The 15,313-nt window shown below is 41.4% G+C and overlaps 1 protein-coding gene across 5 annotated transcripts in view; it reads right to left on the bottom strand.

Moving 5' to 3' along the window:
• Window positions 1-15,313, bottom strand: part of EOMES (eomesodermin) — a 167,210-nt gene that overhangs the window by 123,942 nt on the left and 27,955 nt on the right. Inside the window, exon 2 of one of the 5 annotated variants that reach the window (XM_082193402.1) lies at window positions 8,722-8,784. The exons of the other annotated variants lie outside the window; for them this stretch is intronic. The gene's annotated coding sequence lies outside the window, so the exon portion shown is untranslated. The remainder of the gene's footprint in view (window positions 1-8,721; window positions 8,785-15,313) is intronic. 5 annotated transcript variants of the gene reach the window in all.

Genomic DNA, 15,313 nt, shown 5'->3' with positions numbered 1-15,313 from the left:
AGGCTTAGGTCAAAATTGAGACCTGAATATGACTTAGCTTTAGCACAGTTGTAAGACTGCTTTTATAAGAGAGAAAATACTGCATATTTTATACTGCATATTAATAGTTATGTAGAATTATGCCTGAGGGTTCTCCTGCTATGTGGAAGGGCTTTAATTCATTTCTAAAAGGGTTTCTGAAATTATATGCAAAATTCAATCTTTCTCACAGATTTTCTGCTGCTTCTGCTTCTAGTATGAACCGCAATTGGACACATAAACCCACAGAGGAAGTATGTGAATTAACATTGAAAGAAAGGGGAAGAATGAAGCATAACACACTTGCCATTTGTTAGACCCCACCCATACATCTTAGGACAGCCATCTCCAGCCTGGTTCTCTCCAAATATTCGGAACCTCATTCCCATCATCCCCATGCTGGCCGGGGCTGATAAAGGTTGGTCCAACAACATCAGGAGGGCATTAGGTTGGGAATACTGTTTTAGACTATTACTAGCTTTTGGCTGCTCTTCAAGCTAGAACCTAAACCAGATGCATTGGGCACAAATTGTAAGGAAATGTCATTACGTTTTGCGCTTTACTCTTACAAATAGAATATTAGGCAGCATGTTTGTGGCTGGGCTATGATTTCTTTCCCGCGGCAAGTGGGAGTAATGCACGAATTAATGCTTTCACACACACACTTTCACACAAAGGTTGCACTATAGAGAAAACAAACCTATCCAGGAGGAGAGTTCTAGCCTAGGCTTCTACTTTACATTTGCAGCTCGGTCCTATGTGTCAGGAGTCATGACACTATGGACGTCTACTCAGAAATAAGTTCTATTAAATTCAATTTCAGCCCCAATTTTCTAGGTACAGGGATTGTTTTGTGTATCTGTTCAGGCATGTAAATTCTCAACAGCAAACTGAAATTGTGGCCCTGTAGATGCTGTTGGAATCCACCTCTACCATCCCTGACTATTGACCATGCTGATATGAGATGATGGAAGTTATACTTCCTAGAGGCTACCAATGTTGGCTATTGCTGGTGAAAGGTGACAAGATGCAAAGGAGAACAGGAGAGAGGAGGGAGTTTTGGCAAGTGAATCTTTACTTGCACATGTCCTACGAAAAGCTACACTGCCAGAAATTCTCTCTTCTGCACAAGTATTAAAGAAAAAGGAGGCCAACTTCCTTTGTGTCTGGTTTTTCCTTTTACGCTCTTTCTGCCCCTTCTGTTAACTCTCTTCCCATAAAAAAAATTCAATGTGTCAGTTGCAGAAGAGTACCGTAATATAAAAGGCAACAATGATATTTCACACGTTGGCCAAAGGCCCAAATTAATGAAATACACAAGCCCTACCACCTGACTTCTCCCAAATTTAGCCAAATCATGCCCCCAGAGCCTTCTGTGAACAGTAGCAAAAGGGAATGCAGGCCCCTTCTGGACCCCTCTGCAATATGAGCACTGCACCAGCATGAGTCAATCATCTTTTTAGCAACCAAGCATGAAACAAATCCAATGCAGCACAAGAAAATGATTGTGTCTGGGAACAAAATTGCAAATGTTTTCCCACAATTTTTGGGGGGGTTTCATTTCATTAATTGCATAAATCATCACACCCTCTCTAGGTGTTTTGGCACTATGCTGGAGGTGCAAACCAAGGAAGGGCAGTGCTAACCACTTCCCCACAGATGTATGCAGAAGACATCTACTGCAGACAGCAAGGCTGCATGGTCAGCATTAATCACTTTCAATTAGACGCAAACCAATTCATTTATGATGCTTTAATTCAACCCAGTGTACTAACTGCCATGAGCACACCTATTTTCAGGGTTATTTTAAAAGCTTCCAATTAATCTCTCGCAGACAATTGTTCATTTGGAGAGTGGGTTTATTGTGAGCTACCTGCTGCACAGGTATCTGAAGGATAATTGGTTTATATAACACTTGCACTGTCAAGTCTTCTTAAGACTGTGTAAGCCTCCCAGACTGTGAGCCAAAGGAAAGGAGAATTTGCTGCTGTTGCCATTCGTTTTAACTGTCAACTCTGGAAACTTGGGGTATCACCAGTGGTTCAATAGAGTGCTGACAGTCTTGTCTCTAAGGGCCTTCAAAATGGTGAGTCTTGGCATCTGATAATGACCAAAAGTTTGCTTTTTTATTCCCAAAGGGACTGATCATCTAGGTGAGACAAGAAGAATTGTCAGGTGTGCATGGATTTACAACAACAGAAACTGAGGTTACCTCTAGGTTGTGAGTATTTAGCGAGAGGAAATCAAGCACATACCCGAAATTTAGATTAAAGTGCTCTGTCAACCTAGTGCAGCAAATCAACTTTTTTCTTTCAATGACTTTTTGTGGTTAGGAATGCTATGGGGAAATGCACTGAGAAGTGTGGGATGAACAAATGGTTAACAGGGAAATATATAAACATTACACAAGCAAATTGGGGTGAATGCTGATTGTCATATAACTTCCCTGCAAAATATCCAGAATGAGGGCTCAATAAAGAGCAGAAATCATATAACCTCTGCATAAGCTTTGTGCAAACCAAGCAGGGTGAATGCGCAATGTACAGGCCACCTAGAGGAGTCCTGAGTGAGTTCAGCCAACCAGCAAAGCTAACCAGGTCAGAAAGCCAGCTATAATGACCAGAAGTGGCACGGCAGCTAATCTTCATGCACAGCAAATGGTTCTGCAGCACAGTAGGACAACCCACAGAAAGACGCATCAAGAAAAAAGGAGCCAGTCAGCCAAGTGCTCTATGGAAGATCACCAAGTGATCCAGGGTTGCCAGCATCTCTCTTTTGTTAGGATAATCAAGCATCCCTCCTACCTGGGTAACCCCACTATATTCAAGGACATTACAGTGGTACCTCGGGTTACAGACGCCTCAGGTTACAGATGCTTCAGGTTACAGACTCCGCTAACCCAGAAATAGTACCTCAGGTTAAGAACTTTGCTTCAGGATGAGAACAGAAATCATGCAGCGGCGGCACAAGGCCCTATGAGCTAAAGTGGTACCTCAGGTTGAGAACAGTTTCAGGTTAAGAATGGACGTCCAGAACAAATTAAGTTCTTAATCCGAGGTACCACTGTACTCAAGTTTGCCACCTGGTGGTGCTGCAGAGAAAGACACCCTAACAACCTCATTAACCATGGACTCCTCCAGATTGGTGGTTTTTTTAACAGGTGTATTCTGCAACACGACATGACAGAAGAATAGCATATTAGTAGGGGATTTATAATAGACCGTCCAGTGCGGGGCTTTATTAGTTCTTCTGTGGTGTCCCCCCAAATTACCACATTATTGTTATCTAGAGGGGGAATCTTGCACCATAGTGCAACAAAAGTGGGACAAAAAGCCCAGTAAGATTTGTGGTATAAACATTATAGGATTTCAGCAGGAAGCAGTTTGGAAATGAAGCAGTATGTCCTTCCTGAAACTTTTGCAGGCACAAACTATTGAAAGCAGTGTTGTGTATAATAATAATAATAATAATAATAATAATAATAATAATAATAATAATAAATAATAATAATAATAATAATTCATTTATACCCCGCCCATCTGGCTGGGTTTTCCCAGCCACTCTGGGCGGCTTCCAACAAAATATTAAAATACAATAGTCCTTCAGATATTAAAAGCTTCCCTAAACAGTGCTACCTTCAGATGTCTGCTAAAAGTCTGGTAGTTGCTTTGTCCTTTGACATCTGGTGGGAGGGTTTCCACAGGACGGGCGCCACTACCAAAAGGGCCCTCTGCCTGGTTCCCTGTAACTTCGCTTCTTGCAGTGAGGGAACCGCCAGAAGGCCCTTGGAGCTGGACCTCAGTGTCTGGGTTGGACAATGGGGGTGGAGATGTTCCTTCGGGTATCCTGGGTCGAGGCTGTTTAGGGCTTTAAAGGTCAGCACCAACATTTTGAAATGTGCTCAGAAACCTAACCACCCCATCCTGAACACAAATCATCATGAATGCACAATATGAGACCCCCATATTTAAAATTCAGAACAGTCCTCAGTTTCAGATGAAATTCCAAAAAAATAACAATTAAATTCATCAGGATCTGAAACTATAGTTGTTCAAGTGTTAAAATTTGTATTCAGGTGATTTTTATTTACGAAATCAGACTTGCTGAATTCAGTGTTACACACGGTAACTCTACCAAGAATAAATGGCTCTGTAAACAGATGCCCCTTTATTGCCTTTTACATTTCATATGATTTGAACCTTTTTAATGCAGCCTACTTTCATATTCTTAAATAATTTCTTCTCCGTCTGAAAAGCAGTGCTTTATTTCATGCAATTAGATATCTTCGTTGTTATGGATAAACACCTACGGCTTGATTCATAAAGGAAAGGCTTACATGCGTGCAGTAAAATGCTGTACACACACCACATTGTTGTGAGGAATAGACCCTTGGGCATTTCCCTCTAGATTCACAATGAAACTTGGTTATGGAAGGGAATTGCATATGTGAGTCAAATGGGCTTGAGGCAGCAGCTCAGCTTTATCCAGGAAACATGAAAAGGCTTCAGGGAAACATCATCCCTTGGTGATCATAAAAGCAGCACTTGCCTGCTTCCATGTGGAATATCCTTAGAACCTTGTTCACAAGCTCAGAAAGAATGGAGAGGCAAAGCTGAGTGGTTCTGGTACCCAAAGGGATTTCAAAGACAGGGCTGCCAAACACAGGGGCCCAGATTCTTCAGCTAGATAAAACTGGGCATAAATGCAGGGGTTTACAACCACATCCCTCAGAGGCCAGATTCAGGCTTTCAGAATAATCCACTCAAGTTACAATCCACAACTGACTGAAATCACTGGAAAATGGCCAAGCACGTTAAGGGGCAGCTATGAAATTCCAAAGCATTGGATATGTTTCATATTAATAGTTTACTTTTACATAGGTTCATGAAGCACCGGCTGATCAAATCACACTGTTTAACCAGTCACATTCATTAGTTACAGATGAAACAAACATGGATTTTCAGTCATCTTTAAACCACGGAGTTGTCTTCTGTTCACACAAGACATTGCTCATTTTCTATTTTAGTGTTTTAACTTAGATACTTAAAGTAAGGTGAAGCAGTGCATCTTCTTACTTTTTATGAAACTTATTTAGGTTCTGTAGGAGAAGCTTTTTATTCCACAAAATATTCTCTGTCTTTAAGCCTGCAGCTGTATTTTTTGATTTCCACCCAGTTAGAGATAAGGGGAGGAAGGGGCTGCCCGCTAATTAGTTTTTAACACAGTTTCAGAATGCACTGTAAAAAAAGGCCCACATTAGAAAAAGTCTTATAATCACCTTGCTTTAGATTTTTTTTATTATGATGATGATCACCTTGTTTTAGCTTGTTATGATTATATTTTATATTGATTTTGAACTGTGAAGATTTCAAAATGCATCAGAAACATGATCTCTTCTCAACAAACTTATAATGAGTCATCAGCCCTATATCAAAGGTGATGTGAACTGAGGGTAACAGGACCTCACCAGGAACCAGTGAGGTGAAGTGGGGACTCAAGCTCAGCCATGGAGCACACTGGGTAAGCATGGGGCAGAGTTAAGAACTGCTAGATGTGTGTGAAATATCTGCATGTGATGAACTGTAGGTTCTCAATGAAGTAACTTCAGATGCTGAATTGACCTTGCCTACCCAGGCTGGCCATTTTGTTCTGCTGGATAGGAAAAAGTATCAGAGAGCTTCCTGCACCAGTTAAGACTTGTTCGAGCAATGAAGGCTTTTTGAGCTTTGTATGCTCCTGTATTCTTTATTACATTTCAATTTCTGATTTCTGGCTTGTTCTTAGAGCCTTCCTCCTGGTTCATCTTCCAGTTCTGACCTACAATACAATCCTCATTGTGTCTATTCAGAAGTAAGTCCTACTGAATCAAATAGGGTTTGCTTTCAGGTAAGCTGTGGGACTGTGCAGTCCCATGGACTGCAAGAAGTGCAAGAAGATCAAACCTCTTCATTCTTAAGGAAATCAGCCCTGAGTGCTCACTGGAAGGACAGATCGTGAAGCTGAGACTCCAATAATTTGGCCACCTCAGGAGAAGAGAAGACTCCCTGGAAAAGACCCTGATGTTGGGAAAGATTGAGGGCACAAGGAGAAGGGGACGACAGAGGACGAGATGGTTGGACAGTGTTCTCGAAGCTACCAGCATGAATTTGACCAAGATGCGGGAGGCAGTGGAAGACAGGAGTGCCTGGCGTGCTCTGGTCCATGGGGTCACGAAGAGTCGGACACGAGTAAACGACTAAACAACAACAAGCTGTGTTAGGAATGAAGCCTTATTCTTTGGTGCTGATTACGGGTTTAACTCAAACTGCTGTCTATGACCCAGGCTATGACCCACTACTTTTTCTCAATATATGCCACCTTGAACTCATTGAACAGACATAAATATTTGTTTGCCTAAGCCTTCAGCTACCTAGTGAGTTTGCAGCAGAAACATTATTTAAGCCAAGACTCACAGATCACACTTAAGAGCTTCCACACTACAATAACACAAGTATTATAACTGCTTGGGATCCTACTGAAAAAATTGTACCGGGTCAAAGGCCAAAGGGATACCTTTGTTTTGTACCTTGTTTTGTGTGAGAAAAATGAAACCAATCCAAAGATGTGGTTCTGCTTGCACAACCTCTTTCACAAGTGGAAGCATAATTTATGTGTAAGAGCACAATGTGGACTTTTTGAACAGGTTCCTGCACAAGTGTTTATGGTGGTGGTAGCCAACCTAGTGCGCTCCAGATACTTGGGACTACAATTCCCATTGGCCCAGCCAGGATGGCCAACGGTGGGGGATGATGCGAAGGAAGAGAGGGGCAAGCATGTGAGCCCAAGGCTTCTTCAGCCTTGTTCTAGGTCATGCTCGTAATGCTAAACCATGGTTTAGTGTTGTATACAAATCAGCCTAATATAATGGGAAGTGCACACAATATTGCTTTTACTTTTTTTATTGGCCATGCATCTTACATTGGCACTTTTAAAATATTCTGAACATCATTTTTTATCTCCATGTTTATGCTATTAGGCCATTCTTCTCCATTGTGTCTGATTATGAAAGGTGTATTCCATATTTCAGAATTCATTATTATCTCCCTGCTATCTATCCATCTGCTTATTTTAGCAACCTCTTCCTCACTGTTGGGTTTGGTATAGACTTCCCATCCCTTTGCCTACTGCTTTAAACTCTCCCCCATAGTTCTGTCTATCCTCTCAGTAAGTACATTTGTGACCCTTCTGTTCACATGGAAACTTTCCCACCTGTACAGCCACCATCTGTTTGAAAATGCCCCAGCAATCTGAAGGGGATGGAGAAAATTCTCCTCTACTGAACAAAAAAAAGCTGATTGAAATCTTCCTGGGCTCCAAATATTTCATAACTATTCTCAAAAAATAAAATATTTTGATTACTGCAAGCATTTCCTACAAATATTTATCAGAACATCTACCAACTTGTTCCATCTTTCTGCAACTTAGATTCCTTAATTGTTATATTTTCACAACCTGGGTATTTTTTCCTTATGCTACATTATCTGCAGCTTGTTTTGCCTACTTTCCCCCCCCCCCCCAGTTGCATGGATTCTTGTACTGTGCCTGCATGAATGATAAGGAGTAGCTATGGTTTAACTGCATCAGCCTACAAAGGAAAGGCAACAAGGCAGATTTCACAATGCCACTGGTTATCTTATGCCTGGAGTATGCAAATCAGCTGTTTACTCCATTATCCTTTCAAGGGTTTTAGTAGTCACTGTCAAGTTATATGCTTTAGCAACCTTTTTCAGCCGTGGGCCAGTCCACGGTCCCTCAGACCATGTGGTGGGCAGGACTATATTTTGGAAAAAATTATATGCCCCCCCGCCAAATAACCCAGAGATGCATTTTAAATAAAAGCACACATTCTACTCATGTAAAAACATGCTGATTCCTGGACCGCAGTCCAAATTGAGAAGGCGATTGGGCCCCTGGGCCTTAGGTTGCCTATCCATTATCTATATCCACGTAGAGATAAGCAGAACTGAGTTCAGTGTGGCTTACGCCAAGGTAAATAAGTATAGGATTACCTATTTTTTAAAAACCTCCAAAAATACATAACAAATCTGGCATGCACTGACCTTGATGGGTTCTAAAAACAGGTTCTGTCACTCAACCCTTTCCAAACCAGGAATATCAGTAAGACGCATGACAGAATCCCCACAGCTATTATTTTCATATAAATTTTGTAATACCGTATATTTTAAATATCTTAAATTTATATTGAATACATGTGGTTTTCAATTTGTACAAAGCTTAGGGTAAGTGTAACATAAAGCAGAAGAGAAATGTTTTTATTCAAATAGAAATAAAAAATAAAATTGTGCAGAAAAGTATTTGAAATTTGCACACTTTGATGAGTTCTCAGATCTCAGAACTGAAACTGAGCAGCAAGAAGGAACTGCCCTACTGACAAAGCAGAGCAATGCCACCTTCTGCAGTTCCATGGACCTATACAAATGGGATAAAAGTCATCTCTGCACTATGAAATAAAGGTGTATTAAAGATATGAAGATAGTAAAGTACCATATATAACTGTCTATTGTTTAGTAGTTTCTGAATGCAGTGAAATAAATTATAATATAATTCAGTTTCTCTAACAATAAAAGAAGGGTCTCAAGTGCTTCAAGCGACATGAAGAGCTAGCAGCAAAGAAAATTGAAACATCACATGTATAGAACTTACTTTCAGATGTGAATGGAGAAGGATCGTGTATCTGTTTTCCTCCTCCTTCTTCTTCTTCATAACCTAAGGTGGGGGGAATGGGAGTTGTTATTTTAGACCATGAAGAAAAAACTCAGCAATTCAAAACAAACAAGAATTGCTACACACATATATAAAAATTATCCTTAAATTCATAATGCTGAAGAAAAAGGCTGAGAGGTTTTTTGTTTTTCATTTTTCATTTTACTTTCTAATATTTGAAACGGTGCATTGGAGATTGTAGAACATCAAACATCTGAAATGTGAGATCGGCAAAGGGATCTATGTGATTTTTGTAAGTGGTCCTTGCTATTGTGATGTGCGAGGTAAGAGAGCTGCAGCTTTGTTTATCTGGCCCCCGCACAATATTGTCAGGATGCATTTCCATTTTCCAAGTGACTGCTGCCACTGTGCCACAATCTGTGCTTATTTCTCAAGCAGCTAAACCCTTTGACACTGTGGTTTTTAATTAAAATTACATTAAAGTTAATCAGCCAGAAAGAGGTTTCTGTAGAAGGCAGGTTTGATTGCAACCTGCAAAGGGCATCGAGGCTGCCAACTCGCTAAAGATGTGGCGGCAGATGCCAAGCTGTTTGTGCAAGCCCAACCCTAGTTACCAAGATGCTGGAAGAGGTCACTTCTGTTTTCACCTTTTTTGAACAACTGTCACACAATGGGTTCTGCCTAAGAAATGTTGACCATGCCATGTGATCTGAAACGGAGGTCAAGAGACTAGTAGTCATCTTCTCTTTCTTTGTTAAATGGGTAATAATAATAATAATAATAATAATTTATTATTTGTACCCCGCCCATCTGGCTGGGTTTCCCCAGCCACTCTGGGCGGCTTCCATAGAAACCAAAAATACACTAAAATATCATACATTAAAAACTTCCCTGAACAGGGCTGCCTTAAGATGTCTTCTGAATGTCAGGTAGTTGTTTATCGTTTTGACATCTGATGGGAGGGCGTTCCACAGGGCGGGCGCCACTACCGAAAAGGCCCACTGCCTGGTTCCCTGTAGCTTTGCTTCTCGCAATGAGGGAACCGCCAGAAGGCCCTCGGCGCTGGACCTCAGCGTCCGGGCAGAACGATGGGGGTGGAGACGCTCCTTCAGGTATACTGGGCCGAGGCCGTTTAGGGCTTTAAAGGTCAACACCAGCACTTTGAATTGTGCTCGGAAACGTACTGGGAGCCAATGTAGGTCTTTCAAGACCGGTGTTATGTGGTCTCGGCGGCCGCCCCCAGTCACCAGTCTAGGTGCCGCATTCTGGATTAGCTGTAGTTTCCGAGTCACCTTCAAAGGTAGCCCCACGTAGAGCGCATTGCAGTAGTCCAAGCGGGAGATAACTAGAGCATGCACCACTCTGGCGAGACAGTCTGCGGGCAGGTAGGGTCTCAGCCTGCATACCAGGTGGAGTTGGTAGACAGCTGCCCTGGATACAGTTGTTTTTCCTTTGTTAATGGGCTGACTAGAAGAAAAAGATTGAAACTAATGCTTAAGAAGAGGTGAAGAACCTGAAGCCTTCCAGATGCTATTGTACTATAGTTCCCATCATCCCTGACCATTGGCCATGATTTGGAGCGGAAGGGACGGGAGTCCGTCTAGAGAGCCATGGCTTCCCTATCTCTGATCTGTGAAAAATATCTAGTGTGGTTGAAGGGTTAGAGAGTGCTAGACTAGATTCACGGAAATGTAGGTTCAAATCCTCACTCAGCCATAAAATACACTGCGGTCCTATCTCTGCACTATATATTTAAAGCACTATCATACTATTTTAAACAGGATGACTTCCCCCAAAGAAGTGTAGTGTGTTACGAATGCTGCGAGTTCTTAGGAGACCCATATCCCCCCCCACAAAAAAAACTTCAGTTCCCAGTGTAGTTTAACAACCAGTCCCTCTTCCCAAAGAACTCTGGAAATTCTAACTGTGATGGGAACAGGGGTCTCCTAACAACTCAGAGCATCCTTAGCAAACTACAATTCACAGGATTATTTTGAGGAAAGCCATGACTGAGTAAAGTGCTTATGATACTACTTTAAATGTATACTGCAGATGGGGCCTAAGAGACCTTGAACTGGCTACTTTTTCTCCATCTAACCTCCCTCACTGGATAGATATGAGTATAAAAGGGGAAATCATGTATGCTACTTCCTTGCAGAAGAGCAAAAGAGAAGATAAATGTGTAAATAAAGTACATTGTATGTACTTTAGAGACTTGATATTATGCATCTGTTTATGCCACATTTTCTGTGTTTGTGTGTGCGCGCGTATGAGCACCATAAAGTATCTACAGTGGTAGAAAAACCGCTAGACGAAAGGGTTTTCCATTTTTGAGCTGCTTCGCAAGACGATTTTCCCTATGGGCTTGCTTTGCAAGACGAAAACGTCTTGCAAGTGTTCCGATTTTCTTCCGCTCCCCCCCTTTTTCTAAGCCGCTAAGCCGCTAATAGCCTTTTAGCCGCTAATCCGCTAATCCTTTAATAGCCGCTAAGCCTTTAATAGCCGCTAAACCGCTAATAGCGCTAATCCGCTAATAGGGTTGCTTCGCAAGACGAAAAAACCGCTAGACAAAGAGACTCGCGGAACGGATTAATTTCGTCTTGCGAGGCACCACTGTATTCATGAAATTTCCAGTGGAGTAACATTAAATAATGCAAAAGGTAATATCATTCCACAATAGCAGAGGCATTTTATTTGTAATTAAAGAGCTATGTGGCATGGGTTTGGCTGCCTCTTGAGGTATCATCATCAACCTTGGAGTGAGGGCTCCCAATGTGCAGGTGGTGAACTCTGTCATCATTTGGATGCCAGCCACTCTTTTGAATCAAGATGGTGGACTGAAACATCATTTTGGCATAACCCATTTTGGTGTGATGGGTCCAAACTCACAAATGACAGCATTCGCTTAAAAAACACAGCATTTTTGGGTCTCTAAAAACTCCCAGGCAGCTCTGGGCACTGCCCACTAGCATCAGATAAAGTCTTCAGTCATAAATCCATATCAGATTATGGGTTTATTATTGATTTATTTTACTGTCTAGACTAGTCTAACTGGATGCCAGTCAAGGTGTAATCATTGCTCCCTTTTTTGAATACCAGCTCCCGGAATTGGGCTCTCTTAGTGGTTTACTAACATCTCAGGAATATTGGGAAATGCTTGGTAAAAAAAGTTTAAATTTTAACTTTGTGACTGCTGGTATTTTCTACCATATTTTCGCACCAAATGTTTCTTTAAATTCTCCTCCCTACACAAAATATTGTGGTTAGCCTTTCCAATGCACCCTGAATTTGTGCATGAAACAAAGAAGCACTTGGATTGGCTTATCTATTGTACTTCCTACATCACTATTGATTAGGTAACATGGAAGTCTATGGTACCAGATGTGACTGTCAAAACACTTGGCCACTGTACTCAATGGGTTAACTGATGACATGCAATGTACTTAATCTGGCGAAAGCATTTCAAGGTTGGATAATACTTCCCCTCAGATTACCACTTGGTCAATTAGCAACCTTTAGGATAGAGCCGTGTCCGTGTATCCTTTTCTTATCCTGTCAGCTTTCCTTAGCCATTCACCAGTAAAATGGGCCTGCAACTAAAACCGTTTTCTCCCCCCTTCCCCCAGCTAGGGTAGCTGAAAGACCAGTTCCTTATCCCTCACAGAAACTTTCCTGTCGGCAATGAAACAGCAGTTATGTCACACCAGCTCAAAAGGCAAATGCGAAGGGACTGCTCAAGTATAAGATGCTGTCTGGTGAAAAAGAGAGAGATGGGGGTAGCTCATTTGACAGAGCTGTTCACACTTTTCCTGCACAGCTGGGAGACATTAGCTTGATTTCCCAAGATTGGTGTGTTTTCTAGCACGGTGAACTAAAAGCAAAAATAAAATTAGAAAAAACAGCACTTATATATATATATATAGAGAGAGAGAGAGAGAGAGAGGCGGACAGAGAAAGATAACCGAGTATTTTGTGAGATATATTTACCTTATGAAGTTTAAAAAATCCTGTTTACAGTACAGTGGTACCTTGGGTTACAGACGCTTCAGGTTACAGATGCTTCAGGTTACAGACTCCGCTAACCCAGAAATAGTACCTCAGGTTAAGAACTTTGTTTCAGGATGAGAACAGGAATCGCATGGCAGTGGCGCAGCGGTGGCAGGAGGCCCCATTAGCTAAAGCGGTACCTCAGGTTAAGAACAATTTCAGGTTAAGAACAGACCTCCAGAACGAATTAAGTTCTTAACCCGAGGTACCAATGTATATTCCAGCAACCAACCACTTCTGCCTTTAGATTAAGGATTGCATTCAACTAATTTTGACTCAAAGCAGAGCCAGAAGAACCAGTGGAAATAATGGCCAGGACTAACATAGGTCCATTGTCCCCAGTAAAGTTGGAATTTCATATCACAGTGAACAGGAGATGAGCAAGTAACAGCATCCTACTACTGTTGAGGTGTGGCAGCATGACTCTGGACTGCAAGGACCAAGCTGGTTTTGATCAATGCATATGGCTAGATTCCTGTATACAGTATATATTTTTAGCAATGTTGCTAAGCTATTGAATTTTCAAAATTAGGCACACTCAGCGTCACATGACAAAACTGTTCCTGAAGTGTGTATCATTTGAGAGCACAGATGAGGGAAATCACATGATTCAATATTTTGCCATATAAAAATATTCCTTACACATAGAAAATGAAATGTCAAGGGAGAGCGATTCAGTTTTGACCTTCCCCCTGACCATGTTTTTATAAAACACATTCAAAAAGTATTAAAGCTCTTTCAAGTTTTCTTTGATGGATGCCCTCCTCCAGATCTGAAATAGCACATTTATGATGTGATGAAATATTTGTATATATCAGGCCTAATCATCTTCTGCAAGGCAAAACAATCTGTCCATCAGTATGTAGCCCCATGAAAGAGGACAAGGAGACCTAGAGTGGAGTTTAAATGATGTTCACCAGTCTGTCCCTGCCTTTTCTCCAGCAGTGAATTTTTGACACAAGGAATCAGAGGGTGGTAATATGAGCCATTAAAAACAATGGGAATATGGTCACACCCAAGTGGCACAGTTTCATAAAACCTTCTCCTATTATTTATATAATAAAAGATGAGTGAAAATAAGATTACCTGTAGTTTCCTTCTTTATGACATGATATATTTTCTAGCCTTACAAGCAAACACCTAAACACATTTTTGTTTAATCCAAACCTATGCAGGTAAAGAAATGAACAAATGAGGTCATCATGCATCAGCAGTTTCTGACATGTTTTCAGTTCTTTCCTTGAAAATTCAACTGCTCATTAATTTCGCCATTCTGCAGTATTATATGATGATGACTCAATGTGTGATTATAGGTGCAAAATGCTCTACAAGGGCATGGGGAGTCTTGTTGACTTGATATATTTAACCGTGATACTCATTTTAAGTCTAAATAGTCAAATAATCTCCTAATTCAGGCTGTGTGCTGAGGGACTGCTATTTCTCTCTCTACTTTTGAGTTTCCTTTTTCTTATGGTCATCTTTCAACAGTTCCTAGAAATATAGATATATAAGAGAAGTGAAGATTATCACCAGAATATATTAAAAGCATGGTAGATATGGCAATCAGTCTATCTGCTAGTCATGGTGACTCTGCTCTGCCTTCACGGTCACAGGCGGCAATGCTTCTGAATACCAGTTGCTGTAAACCACAGGAAGGGAGAGTGTTCTTGTCTTTGGGTCCTCCTTGTGGGTTTCCTACAAGAATCTAGTTAGTTACTGTGACAACAGGATGCTGGTCTAGATGGAACACTAGCTGATCCAACAGGTAATTACCAATCGGTGAGCTTGACCTCGAGACCAGGAAAGACCCTAGAGCACTTAGAAAATGCTGTTATTTCTAAGACCCAGCATGGGATTGTCAAAAACAAGTCATGGTAGGGGAATCTCATTTGTTTTTGTTTTCTTGATAGAGTTAAAAGCCTGGTGGATCAAGGGAATGGTGCAGACGTAGTTTATCTTGATTTCAGGAAGGCTTTTGACAAAGTTTCCCATTACATTCTTGCAGAGAAGCTGGTAAAATGTGGGCTGGATGAGGTAACTGTTAGGGGCATTTGTAGCTGGTTGACTGATCAAACTCAAAGAGTGCTCACTAATGGTTCCTTGTCATCCTGGGAAAATGTGATAAGTGGGGTGCTGAAGGGTTCTGTCCTGGGCTGGTTGTTTTTCAGTGACTTGGATGAAGGTATTGAGGGGATGCTCATCAAATTTGCTGATGACACCATACTGGGAGGGGTAGCTAATGCTGCAAAATACAGAATCAGGATTCAAGATGACCTTAACAGATTGGTGAACTGGGAATGGGTGTAGCCAAGCGGGGGTGGGGGTGGGGAGGCAGATGCCACCGCCCAATTAAGTAAAACATTAGAAATACTTAACTAACTGATCTATCACATAGGTTCTGCCCTCACAACAAAGTCCTGCCCCCCCAACAAAAATCCTGGCTGCACCCATGGAACTGGGCTGCAACTAACAAAATGAATTTCAATAGGGACAAATGTAAGGTTCTACATTTAGGCAGGTCCCA

The sequence above is a fragment of the Podarcis vaucheri genome (genome assembly GCF_965113315.1).
Source record: "Podarcis vaucheri genome assembly, chromosome: 12".
NCBI classification, from domain to species: domain Eukaryota; kingdom Metazoa; phylum Chordata; class Lepidosauria; order Squamata; family Lacertidae; genus Podarcis; species Podarcis vaucheri.
The sequence above is the reverse complement of the archived record's forward strand: the minus strand, read 5'-3'. Positions and strand labels throughout refer to the sequence as shown.